The 13,078-nt window shown below is 34.5% G+C and overlaps 1 protein-coding gene across 1 annotated transcript in view; it reads left to right on the top strand.

Annotated features, from left to right (window-relative positions):
* The window catches only part of LOC146895056 (uncharacterized), a 292,916-nt gene extending 285,613 nt beyond the window's left edge, over window positions 1-7,303 (top strand). The window contains exon 4 of the mRNA XM_085685900.2: window positions 7,125-7,303. The gene's annotated coding sequence lies outside the window, so the exon portion shown is untranslated. The remainder of the gene's footprint in view (window positions 1-7,124) is intronic.
* The last annotated feature ends 5,775 nt before the right edge of the window (window positions 7,304-13,078 follow it).

Below are 13,078 nucleotides of genomic sequence, written 5' to 3' on the forward strand. Positions count from 1 at the left end.
GACATACTATGAAAAAATTGGTTAAAAGAAGCAATTGATATTTGAGTTGCATGAGGGATAGATATATGTTGTTAGATAAAATCAATTTCTTTTGAAAGAGGGACAAAGATAGAAGCATGGGGGAGGGAGCAAATTGAGAGACTTTGGTAATGGAGAGTAGACTAAGTGACAGATGTGCTAAGGAAGACTGGGGTATTTATCAAATTGTTGTGCTGAAATTTATTGAGAAAAATCTATTAATCCATCAAAAGTATTGAGGCTGTGAATTTTTGCCATTTATTTTTATGCGTTTAATGTAATAATCAAAGTTCCTTTGAAAAAAAATGCTGTGCATACTAAATTGTGAGCTTGAATGCTTATGATTCAATAGTTTGAGAAATTAAAGTAAGATATTTTACTTTGATTTGCTAAGAAAAACAGGGGCCTCTCTCTTCCAAGTATTTTCATTTGTTCAGATATATTTTCTGTTTTGAGATTTTATTATATATATATATATATGTATATATATATATATATATATATATTTGAAAGACGATTGGTCATATATGTGTGTGGGTACCCATGGAAGCCTGAAGAGGGTCTGTCAAATCCCCTGGAGCTGGAATTGTGAACAAACTCACATCCTCTGGAACAGTAGTAAGTGTTCATAACCAGTGGACATTCTAGTCAGCTTTGTTCAGATTTCTATAATAACACTGAGAAATAAAAATAAACTTTCTTTCAATTGCCCTTTACATTATAAACATTTGTTGAATTAATAAATGACTCTCTGTCTTACCAATCTACATTGAAAATATGTCCCATGAGATGAGAATAGATAAACTATATTTAATTTTCTGGAATGTTATCCCTTCTGGCAGAAGATTTTAGAAGAGAGTCCCCTTAGGTTTGGGGGGAGGTATGTCTCTGTATTCCTGTAATGTGTATTTCAGGAAGAGAGAACAGTTAAAGAGTCCTTGCTTAGTTTATGCCTCAGGACAGAATTAAAATAAATAGTAAACTACTTTGCTAGGTTAACCAAGAAATAACATCCATGAAATAATCTTCATAACAGAAAAGAATTATTTAGCTCCCAAAACAAACAAAAATCAACTACTTGGTAGTAACATGCAGGAAAGATCTTATAGGTTATTCCCAGTACTTTCCAGTTGTATGTCAACTTGACACAAGCTAGTGTTGTTTGAAAGGAGAGAACCTCAATTATGAAAATGTCTCCATAAGTCAGACTGTAGGGCATTTTCTTAACTAGGAATTGATAGCGGAAGTCCCAGAATGTTAAGGGTAACACCATCCCTAGGATGGTGCTCTTGATTTCTTTAAGAAAGCAGGATGAATAAGCCGTGGGAGCAAGCCAATCAGAAATACTCCATGTTTCTTCCTGGCTTCCTGTTTTGAAGTCTTTTGATGATAAATGATAATGTGAAAGACAAGCTGAATAAACCATCTCCTCCCTAAGTTGTTTTGGCCATGATTTTCATCACAGCAATTGTATGTGACCTTAGTGCAGAGAGCCCCTAACCTAGACTCTCAATGCAAGACAACTTCTCCAAGGAAAGGTCTTTTCTAAATTCCTCAGGAATGCCTTCAATGTTTAGTGTTTCCTCTGGGACTTCAATTTATTAATGACCACAGTATCCTGATGCTTAATAATTGTGATCTTAAGAAGTATAACTATGAAATTCTGAATAAACCTCTTCCCCTTTTATGGTTCAATTGAAACTTTAGCTATAAATTTGAGTTTAAACATTGTATCACTTTTAATTTATTAAATTGGTTTACAAAATGGGTTCTAATATACTCCAAACTGGTCTCATATTCTCCCCATATACAAGGCTGGCCTTGATAATTTTTCATCATCTTACTACCTGAGTGCCAAGATTACAGTCTTAAAACATCAGGCCTGGACCTTTTATTTTTTACCAAGCCATATATGTCTCCTCAGCTCACGCTATGAACACTTCTAAATCATGTGTATTTATATATGATATAGAAATATATAACATGTAAATTACATAAAATATATATTTGGTACATATGTGTATATACTAAAGTTGTGCATTGTATAGCATAGCTCATAGTTTCTCCTATTGCGCAATCTCACACCCTCTCTCGAAAGAAATGTCCTTGCTATCAGAGATGTTCTTACTAAGTCAGTGTGTATTCACAGGTCTGCTCTTTTAAGAAAGCCGCACTTTGATGTAGGGACCATTCAAGCAGGTTCTATGTATAAATCTGACATTCTATTTATTCAGGACTATAATGAAAAGATGAGTGTCAGCTTGAGGTGTGAAAGAAAGACAGCATTACAACTTTATCTACAGCTACAATAAATGTCAAATAGGCCAGTCATGTGAAGGTTTGATGTGAGCTCTCTGTACCATTGTACCTGTCTGCCGCCTAATGTAGATATTGGTGGATGCTATACTTCGTTACTGAAACACTTTGTCTGTTCCATTCACTTACTTGTAAAAGTACTGTCATGGAAAGGTTATGATCAAGTAGATAATAATCTAGCATTAAATTTCAGTCAGCTGTTTCAAAAATCATTCTAACAAATGCTTTAAATGTCACTTGTTGTGCAGAAGGAGTTTGTACAGGGACGCAGGCACAGCGTTACTCCTGATACAGGGCCATATAAGAGATATTTCTCACCCTGTCTTTGGCTTACACACAAAGACTCACTGAAGTTCCACTACAGTCTTCTAATTATATAATCTTATTTGTTCTCTGGATTCAAAATAAATTGAGGTTCATATGATAAAGAATAAAATTAATCATTACTTTTTAATATCTGATATGGAAAAAACAAGAATTTTTATGTTCTCAATGAAACTAAGTAATGTATTTTCCAATGCTATAGCTTACAAAGACAGAATTTTTGAGAATGTATTATAAGATGAAAGCTATCTTTATACTGTTGATGACACACTTTGATATATAGGCCCAAGTCATAGATTCTGAGAAAAACAAAGATTTGGTGAAAAGATGGGACTATGGTTTGTACTTGAACAGCATCTCAAGTGTTTCTGTGCCTCGGTTCTATCTGTAATCTGTTCCTATGACCCTTCTCAGCATCAGACAAAGAGGATCGTGGTTGTGATGGGCATACAGAGATTGCTTTCCATTTATTTTTATTTTTATCTTACTAAAATTCCTGAGAATTGGCATGATGGAACATGATGAAATAGCACTCTGAAGATTTCATAGGAGGGTTCAGACTTTAATGACAATCTGAACTGTACATTGAAATACTCCTTCATTAAATAAAAAATTTTCTGACTGAAATATGATTTTGATCATATTTCTAACTCTTTATTTGTTGAAATTCTTACATACAAATGAAAAAGAATTAAGCAATGATTTAATGTATAGTCATGATGAATATATATGTTTAATAGCACAATTTCTATGTATTAAATGTTGAGCACCAGAGAGATAACTCAAAGGATAAGAGCACTGGCTATTTTTCCAAATGATCTAGGTTCATTCCCAGTTTCCACATGGTGGCTCACACCGATCAGCAACTTCACTACAAGGGGATATGACACTTTCTTCTGGCCTCTATGGTAACTAGGCATACATCTGATTGACAGAAAGATATGCTGGCAAAATCCCCTCCAAGTTTTTAACAATTGAATATTTGCAATTTATGAGAACATATTAATTAATATTATCAACATAAATTTTAATTTCTTATAGATGTTAAGATCAAAGGCAGAACTTGAAACATATTAGTTTACTTTCTATTGCTGTGATAATCATTCTAACTAAAAGTAACATAAGGAGGTCAAAGTTTGTTTCAGATTTTAGTCCCTCACTGAGGGATGCGAGGGGAGGAAGAGGGGAGGAAGTCAAGGCACGAACTTAGAGAGGAACTGAAGCACTGACCTTGGACTAACAGCCCTTACACATTTTTGTCCATAATTTTGACTAAGATGGTTTTTGCGTACAATCCAGGACCACCTACCAAGGTGTAGCATTGCTCAGTGTAGTCTGGACCCTCTCAAATGCATCATTAGTAGAGAAAAGTCCCACAAACTTACCTATGGGCTAATAAAATGTAAGCATTTTATTTTAATTGAATCTGCTTCTTCCCAAAATGACCCTGGCTTTAGTCAAGTTGAAAGAAATCTAACCAACTCAGAAGTATATCTAAATCCGCATAGACATCGTTTGGAAGACTGAATTGTGCTGTGTTGGAATGTTTATCTTTCTATATGTATTTGTCTATGAGCTGTCTATTTACCTACCTACATACCTACCTACCTACCTATATCTTATCTATTATTTATATAATCTGACTGCCATCTCTTCTATTCTTATCCAAAGAAAATTTTCATTCAATTTTATTTTTAATTCATAATAAAATTCATTTATCTATATGCTGTGGAGGTAGTTTATATCAGAAAGAGGTAATAAAGCAATGTGCTAGTCTTTCCTTACAATAAGTTAAGCCAAATCAGACCACCATGCCACTGTTATAAGCCTGGAAAGGAAAAAGAAATAATGACTCAATATTCTGCATAAATGCAGTATTTGCTGATGCTGCGTCTGCAAGACAGCTGACCTGGCAGGGTACGTCTAGTGTTTCTTAGCTCAGTGTTTTCCATTCAACATTATATGCTCTTATCTTTTCATTGCACATCAAGGAACACTACATCACTATGTCTGTAGCAGAAATTATGCTTTTCTCTACTACCCAGTTCTCAGTTTCAACTATTGCTTACAGTGTAATGCTTGCCAATCTCTCAAATTTGACATTACAATTCACTTATCATTTGTTTGTGTGGACATACTTTCTTGTTTCAGATACAGCTCTGAACAGTTCCTGTCTGGTTAATATTTGCAGATTTTCCTAATCCTCCACCAATTATATAGAATTGCTCCACTTCTCTTTATTTCATTCTCTTGGCACTTAGCCTCCCAACTTTCTCTATTAGACATACACTTCTTGGATGTTAGAGCACCCTTTCTTGCTGATCCGTTATTTTCCTTGTTATATTCTTAATTGGATGTAAACTCAGGCCAATGCTACCTAAGCAAGTTATATATCTGATTTTATAACCCATGAAAACTTCTCCCACACTATCTTTCACAAAAATTCCCATAATGTGATGGTTTGAGTAAACAGAAAACCTTTGCCCATCCAAAACCTCTTTTAATTTCTATTCCATTTCTCTGGTTACTTACTCATCTCCTTTCAGATTCTATGAATCCATCTTTGTTTTCATCCCATTTTAGCTTACTATGAGTTTAAACACTCTAGTCTGTGAATGACATTAGAAGTGCTTGACTTAATAAAAACAGCCCAGTGGATGATCTGTGTGCTACATCATATAGGGAGATTGATGAGTTTGTTTCCTTGATTATTATGCTTACCTGTGAACTTCTGAGAAGAAATTTACAGAAAGACAAACCAACGAATGCTTCATTTTGTCATTTCTGGGATACCGACACAATGATTGGTTTAAGTTGTATGACCCGAGACTACTGGGAAGGAATACCTTCTAGGATTTGTGTACCAAGGAGAACAGTGCCAGGGATGCTCTGAAGCAGAAGAGAAACAATTTTTTAACATGTACAGGGTTTTCCTTTAAAAAGGAATTTCTAGAAAAATCTTTAATTTTCATCAAAATTGAAGTCTAAAGAATCCCTTGCATTTCTCTTACCCTGTCATTCACCATTACCACAGACATAGCAAAGAAATGCATTTGTTATACTTAATGAACTCTGATAATCATTGTCATCCAAATTTGAAAGCTAAGTCCAAGAGGTCACATTACTGATTAGTTTCAATGTTCACTTTTTGTATTATCTTAAGTCTGAACAGACGTATCATAATATAAACACCATTACGGTTTGTACAGAGTATGTTGATAGTTCTAAATTCCCATATTCTTCCCATTCATTCTCTTGCTCCAATGATTTTTGGCAATGAATGAGAATTCTTGTGTGTTTATTTTCATTGCTTTGTCTTTTGTTTTTAGGATATCATCTAGTAGCAATCCTATAGTACAAACCATTTTTAGACTAATGCATGTTAGTCAGTAATATTTATTTAAGTATCCCATTTTTTATTTCTTGCAAACCCCAATTATTTTTAGTGTCAGTTATAGTGCATTATTTGTTTTTGTCTCACATTTATCCATTCACACATTGAAGGATCTTGATTGTCACAATTATAAGTAAATCTGTATACAGAATCATATACGAACTTACAGTTTTGCATACCTTAGATAAAATGAGGTATGTGATATTAGATTTAATTTTTTAAGAAAACACCAATCCATCTTCCAAAAATAGATTCAGTATTTAACAAGTATGAGAGCAGTTCCTGCTGCTCCATATCATTAATGGTAGTTTTTACTTTCAAGGTTAAAAGGTTTTTCTCCTAATCATACAAAATTTTATTTTTATTTTTTGAGAATTTTTCTACATAGCTAAAACAGGATTTGAACAAATCCACCCCCATGTCCCCTTATTTTACTTCTCCTGTAATCTCTACAAGTTTTACTTTCCAGTTTCAGAATTTCTAAATCTTTTAAAGCTCACCACGATCAAGTAAATTTGTTTCTAAAACTTTGTTTATTCATCTTTGAGGGTTTTATACAGTGTACTTCTAGCTTTACTTAATCCTTTCCATACCACAGTTTCTCCAGATCTACACTCCAAGCTTCATGTTTGTTCTTTCTCTTAACAAAAAAAAAACAAAAACAAACAACAACAACAAAACTAACAAACAAACAAACAAACAAAAAAAAAACCTGATAAAGCCACTAACAAAACAGAAGTCTAATTGTGTTCAGCAACTATTTCTGAACAGGACCTGTTCTGGAATCTAGTAGGTATAACTAGTGCCACTCCACTGACGAAAATTGCTTTTCCATCTCCCAGTCACTATTGGCTCCAAACAGAGTCTTGGTTAGTAGTAGCGCATTGGAACAAGTTTCCCTCCTTAGTGCTTATATTTCGACTTGAACTTGTCTAGCAGGTATTGTGTATGCTGTCCTGGCCTCGGTGAGTTCACATTTGCAACCTGCTTGCTTTGTACAGAAATTGCTGTCTTGTTGGAGTTGTGTGCACCTTCTTTCTCTTATAATCTTTCCACCCCATTTTTCTCATAGATCCCTGATCTTTGAGTGGAGGGATTTGATAAAGGTATTCTATTTATGGCTCAGTGCTCCAAAGTCTCTCACTGCGTGTTGTCCAGTTCTGGATCTCTGCATTCATTACCATCTACATAAAGAAGAACCTTCTCTGCTAAGGATTGAGCAATGCACTCTTAAGAGTTTTATATAATATAATAGATCACTTAATAAAAATTCTCATCTTAACAATATTATGTATTTTTATTCTTGTATATTGGTTTTGTCTTCAATTATTATTTTCAATTTCTGTAACAGTTTCATAGTTTATGTTCATATATTGTTAAACTTTTGCATAAGCGTTCAGTTCGGTTGTATGTTAGTGTAAATTATGTTTTGTTTTTAGTGTACGTTGAAATTGTTTATTTAATTTATATGCAATGATGTTTGACTTGTTCAGCTTTATATCTTGATATCTTGTCTCAATTATTAATCAGCTTCCAGAGTTTCACTCTCATTACTGATGATTATTCCTTTATACTTTGACAGAGATGCTTTAGTTACCCACTTGCAAACACAGTTTCACTTATCCTTTGCTTAATTCTTCTTAGAAATGCTATTTCATTAGGAAGCACTATCAGCATAATTAGAAAGGAGTGTTGGGCAAGAACATCCTCCCATTCTTCTTGATGTTAGTAGGAAGTGTATAAGCTCCTATCTACTAATTGTTCTGTTAAATAGATTTCAACTGAATATATTTTACCAGGAAGAAGCATATATATATATATATATATATATATATATATATATATATATATATATATATATATGTATATATGTAATCATACAGAGATTTCATCATTAAAGTACTTCTGTACTTTTTCAAATTCTTTCTATGTATATCATGTGTTTAAAATTTTTTTCTTAATGTGTTGACATGATGGTGGAAAGTTAAATATTAACGTTTTATTTAGGATTATTAACCTATCAACCTTTTAAGTTATTTTAATATCTACTCTTCCACATTGAAGAACTATGATCAGGCCTTTACTATCTTAAGTTTAGCAGCACTCAGTATATAATATACAGCTTGTGAATGCCTTGGCTTTAGCATCACAGTCCTTGAAGTATATTTGCATGTATCTCCATGTAAACCAGACTTTTCAGAAAGCTTAGTATCATTTTGCATCTTCGGAATTATTGAAGAAAATTTGCATTCATCTTGATTAGCATTTGGAAGGTAAAGATAAGTTTCCTTAAATAAGAGCACAGATAACTATTACTGTATGTATGAGAGTTCAAATGTTGCAAAGTTATCCCATCTCAGTTTATCAAGTGCTAAGTACAGAAGTCGATCCCTCAGCTCTGTTGGCACAGGTAAATAGGACAAATCTAAAAATCAAATAGGAACCGACTTTCATAAACGTATCAGGAACAATAGGACACTTAGCAAATGACATAATATGGTATAGATTTGGTGAAGAAAGTTAAATTACATTGGCCTAAGGACAGCATAAACCTGAGACTAATAATTTTATTGACATCTTTGCAGAGATTAAAGGTGAGTTCCTAACGGACCTCTTATTGTGTGACCTAAAAATAGCAGACCTTAATAATGAAGGCTGAGTTTAAAATTGTTTTGTACGAGTTTACACTTTCAAACAGAAGAAAACCTCTTTCCCCATCTACCCATTTCACACCACACAGAAACAGGACATTTGAAAACTGCAGATTCAACTTCATCATGGCCCCCAATGAAGTGACTGGGGGTGTCTGTTTCTGTGTTATTTTCAGAAACAATAGTATCATGAAATTGCTGATATTGTGGTTTCAGCAAGAAGCAATACAAAGAACTGCCAATGGGAGAAGAAAATATGAACAGAGCAGCTACTTGGATGTCTTCCTGACAAGCTTCCCAGTGTCTGATGCTGAACTAGCTATAAACAAATGTGAGGGAGCAAAGTAAAAGCTGGTGGGGAACCCAGGCCATCTCACGCTGCCAGAAAGAGCAGCACTCAGTGACTTCTCCCCCTTTTAATCCTCAGGCAAACTGCACTACATAATGCTTCCAATGTGGTACTCTTTTAATTGTTGTATGAAGACCGCTTGTTCATTCCTGGCTACCCGGAACCAAAATAACCATGTAGAAACTATATTATTTAAATCACTGCTTCAGCTATTAGCTCTAGCTTCTTATTAGTTAGCTCTCACATCTTAATCTAACCCATTTCTTCCTTCCAGCATCTGTCTCTGGCGGGGCTACCTGACTTCTTCTGACTCTACCTTCTTCCTCCAAGAATTCAGTTTAGTTTCCCCCACCTACCGTTATTTGGCTCTGCACAGGCCCAAGACAGTTTTTTTTAATAACCAATGGTATTCACAGCATACAGAGGGGAACCCCACGACACCTTCCCTTATCTGTCTAAATGAAAAGGAAAGTTTTAATTTTAACCTAGTAGAATTACGTATACCTGGTTCTGTACTCCTGCCTCTCACATCAGCTGTGTGACATTGGGACATGCACTTCTTCCTTCCAGTTGTTGATCCCTAGTTCCTAAGTAGGGATCATGTAATACTTTTTTGATTTTCTTGGCTGGAGGATTTGTATTACTGTGTTTGCATAATAGCACAGTGTAAGGATAGTGCCTAGATTTCCTCAATATCATTTTTATTTGTTTGCTTGCTTTTTACTCAGAAAATAATGTCCACACCAATTTTGAGACCCATAGTTAAAAGATCAAAGTTAGTTCTTTATGTCCAATAATCTGAAGCCTAATCAAGACCATGAAGAAGCCATTTACTTCTCAGAACTACTGTACTGTCAGAACTTTAGTTAAACCCTGCAAATCACTCTTAAATGTCACAACGCTATTCCTCAACTATGAAACCATTAACATGCTTTGAAGCATTCCTTTGTTACATTACCTGGCTAAAACCGACTTGTCTCTAGCATGTTTTTCCCATATTTTTATTAAAAAACTTTTCATTTTAATACTTTTATGACCTTTTCATTGCTGTTTTTTACCTTCATAGATATAGTAGTTGAGAAAAATCACACCATTGTTTCAACAACAATTTTTCAGCAGGGAAATATCTACTCTAATGTGAAATACACCCAACTATCATATAATATGCCTTTCTTTTAAGAATATTTAAAAGTGAAAGTTTGCTTTTGGAATCAAGGAAATATATGGTCCATGGTTTATGTTTGTTGCTGTTTCTAGGCAATTCTAAGAAACTGAGGGATTAGTCATAGTCCTATCCTTGTCTGGATTCTGCCAGAATGTACACAGAACTCAATAAATATGCTCTCAATGACTTTAAGAACAATTGCATAATTCTTTAAATTTTTTAAAAAAATAGGTTAAATTTTGAACAAATGTCAGATTAAATGGGGTTTTAATCTTTAATCTATGGGTCTTCCTCACCCTAAATTGCATATAGTTAGGGTTTAGTAAAATCAAATTTAGCATGTGAGTATGAACGTGAGCACAGTTTACAAACCTTCCCATTGCTGTGATTATAAATGATAACCACAAGGAACTTAGGGAAGGGAGAGTATGTTTGGGCTTCTAGTGCGAGAGAAATAAGGGTCCATCCTGGTGAAGAGTCATGACAACAGATAAGTATGGTAGCCAGAACATAAAGCCAAAAATCCATATACTGAACCCCAAATGTGAAGCAGAGTAACCCAACTGGAAGTTGAATGAGAGTATAAACACTGAAAGTATATCTTGAGTTATGAAATTCCTTATGAACGACTGCTTCCTCAACCTTACCAAAGAGCATGACCAACTGGGAACCAAGTTTTCAAACATTTGTCCTGTGGGATAAATTCTCTTTTTAACCATCATAACCTCAGCTCCAAAATGTCCCACACGCAGAGCGACAATTCAGATAGAAGATGGACTGTGCTAGAACTTCTCAGTGGCTACTTCGGGATAGACATGGCACTGTTAATACTCCTCTTAGCAGACTTATAGATCCCTAATGTGGCTTGCATTCGAAGGCATTGCCATATGGGTCTAGGTAATCCAATCCTTGAAGTTTTCAGTTCAGACACACTTGTATTATTTGCTAGAAACTCAGTTACTCTATTTGCCAGCAGACACATAATCTCTATGATATAAAATAAAGATTCATTTTAGAGGTAGGACTTTATAGAATAAGAATTTTTGGAAAGGATAGCATGTGTGAGGCATTGCCTTTGAATTTTGTATTATGAAGTGGCTGAGAACAGGTATGCTACTGAAACTAACAAGGACAATAGTGAAGATAGAGTGATACTAGGATTTGTATCACCACCAACCCTGAAAGCACAGCTACCTGAAAATACAAAAGTGGCTCATGCTTAGGCGTACATAATGAAGACAGTGAGCATAAGTCTAAGGGTTTATTTGTCTAAGTTAAGTCCTTATACCAGTGATCTGACTCTGTGGACTTTGGGCATGGGGAGTCTGCTTAAAACATGATGCTACTGATACCTTTTTCACACAAGAGGGTTGAAATCACTACAGGTTTACACTTGCCAAGCGCACATTTCTGTAGATGGAGACTGCTCATTCATTTCTCAGCCCTCTGGTCACAAATAATAACAAAGAAACTAGATTAATTATAACACTGTTTGGCCAATAGCTTAGGCATACGTTTAGCTGACTCTTATATCTTAATATCTTAATTAACCCATTTTTATTAATCTGTGGATTGATCCAAGGCTAAGGGTCTGGATTTCTGTCTCCTTCAGCAGCTATGTGGTGTCTGCTTGACTCTGCCTATTCTCTCTATATATCTCCTCCAGCCTGGCTAAATTCTTCTAAGTCATTGGCCCAAACAGCTACTTTATTAACCAATGGTAATAAAATGTATTCATATCATACAAAGGGAAATCCAACATCACATTTCTTTGATGACAAAGATAGCTGGATATAAAATTATATTAAATTACAAAAATGGAAATCATAGAAAACACTGATGAAGATTTCCCAAGGTGAAATACCTTCACATACATATGCTCATAATATGGAAACATTGAAAAATATACCACAAGATCCTTTAAAAGATTGTTTTCTGTTGATATTATAATAAGCTTATTAAGATTGAAACCCTTCTATCTAAAAAAACCAAATAATCAATAAATATTACCACAAAATATAACGTTTTTTATGTTATTATAAAATCCAAGATCTGGAATATGCATCCATGTCATGAAAGGATCTGCCATCATCAGTTCTTGACATTCAATTACTGGAGCGATTAGGGAAGATGACGGATGTTGACATCTACTTTTCACTCAGGAGCACACACATGTGCACATGCATGCACGCTTGTAAACATGCATACACACATGCACACACACAAACACAAATATCTCTCAAAATTTCTTTGGATTTAATTGCTTTCCTGATTATTGTAGAGCTAATTTAATCTGATTATACATGTGTTTGTTTAATGTTGATTGGATATTAAGATGCAGTCATCACCAGGAGACTAAGTTTATGTCAGAAAATATAAAGTTCTTTTTTTTTAAATGATATAGTTCAACCTAGAGGAAAAAGAAATTTCATAATAAAGCTACTAGAAATTGTGATTGAAGACAGTAACTTCCATGTTGTAAAGATCAAAGAGTTGTTTTGAAAAATATCAGAGTGGACATGTGTCTCCATAGGGGCCCCAGAGGCACAGCACAATCGTCACATTGCACTCTTACCTGACAAGCTTGGCATGAGTTTGAACTCTACAAACTCATATACTGACACAAAGGACCAGAAAATGATCAAATACCTCATGTTCTTCTTGGGGAGGTTTGGAAACAGAACCATTTTCAAAGCACCTCTGAAAAATTTCTTGCACTTTGGTCAATGTAATTATTTTCTTCTCTTTCAGAACTCTCTAAGAAAGCTTTGAAAATGTTGTCTGTACTTCATGCAATAATGTCTATCTAACAAAAAGTGTACAAATAAATTGTTGTTGTTAATTATAGAAAGTACTGAAAA

This window comes from Myodes glareolus, chromosome 3 (assembly GCF_982192425.1).
Source record: "Myodes glareolus chromosome 3, mMyoGla1.1, whole genome shotgun sequence".
Taxonomy (NCBI): Eukaryota; Metazoa; Chordata; class Mammalia; order Rodentia; family Cricetidae; genus Myodes; species Myodes glareolus.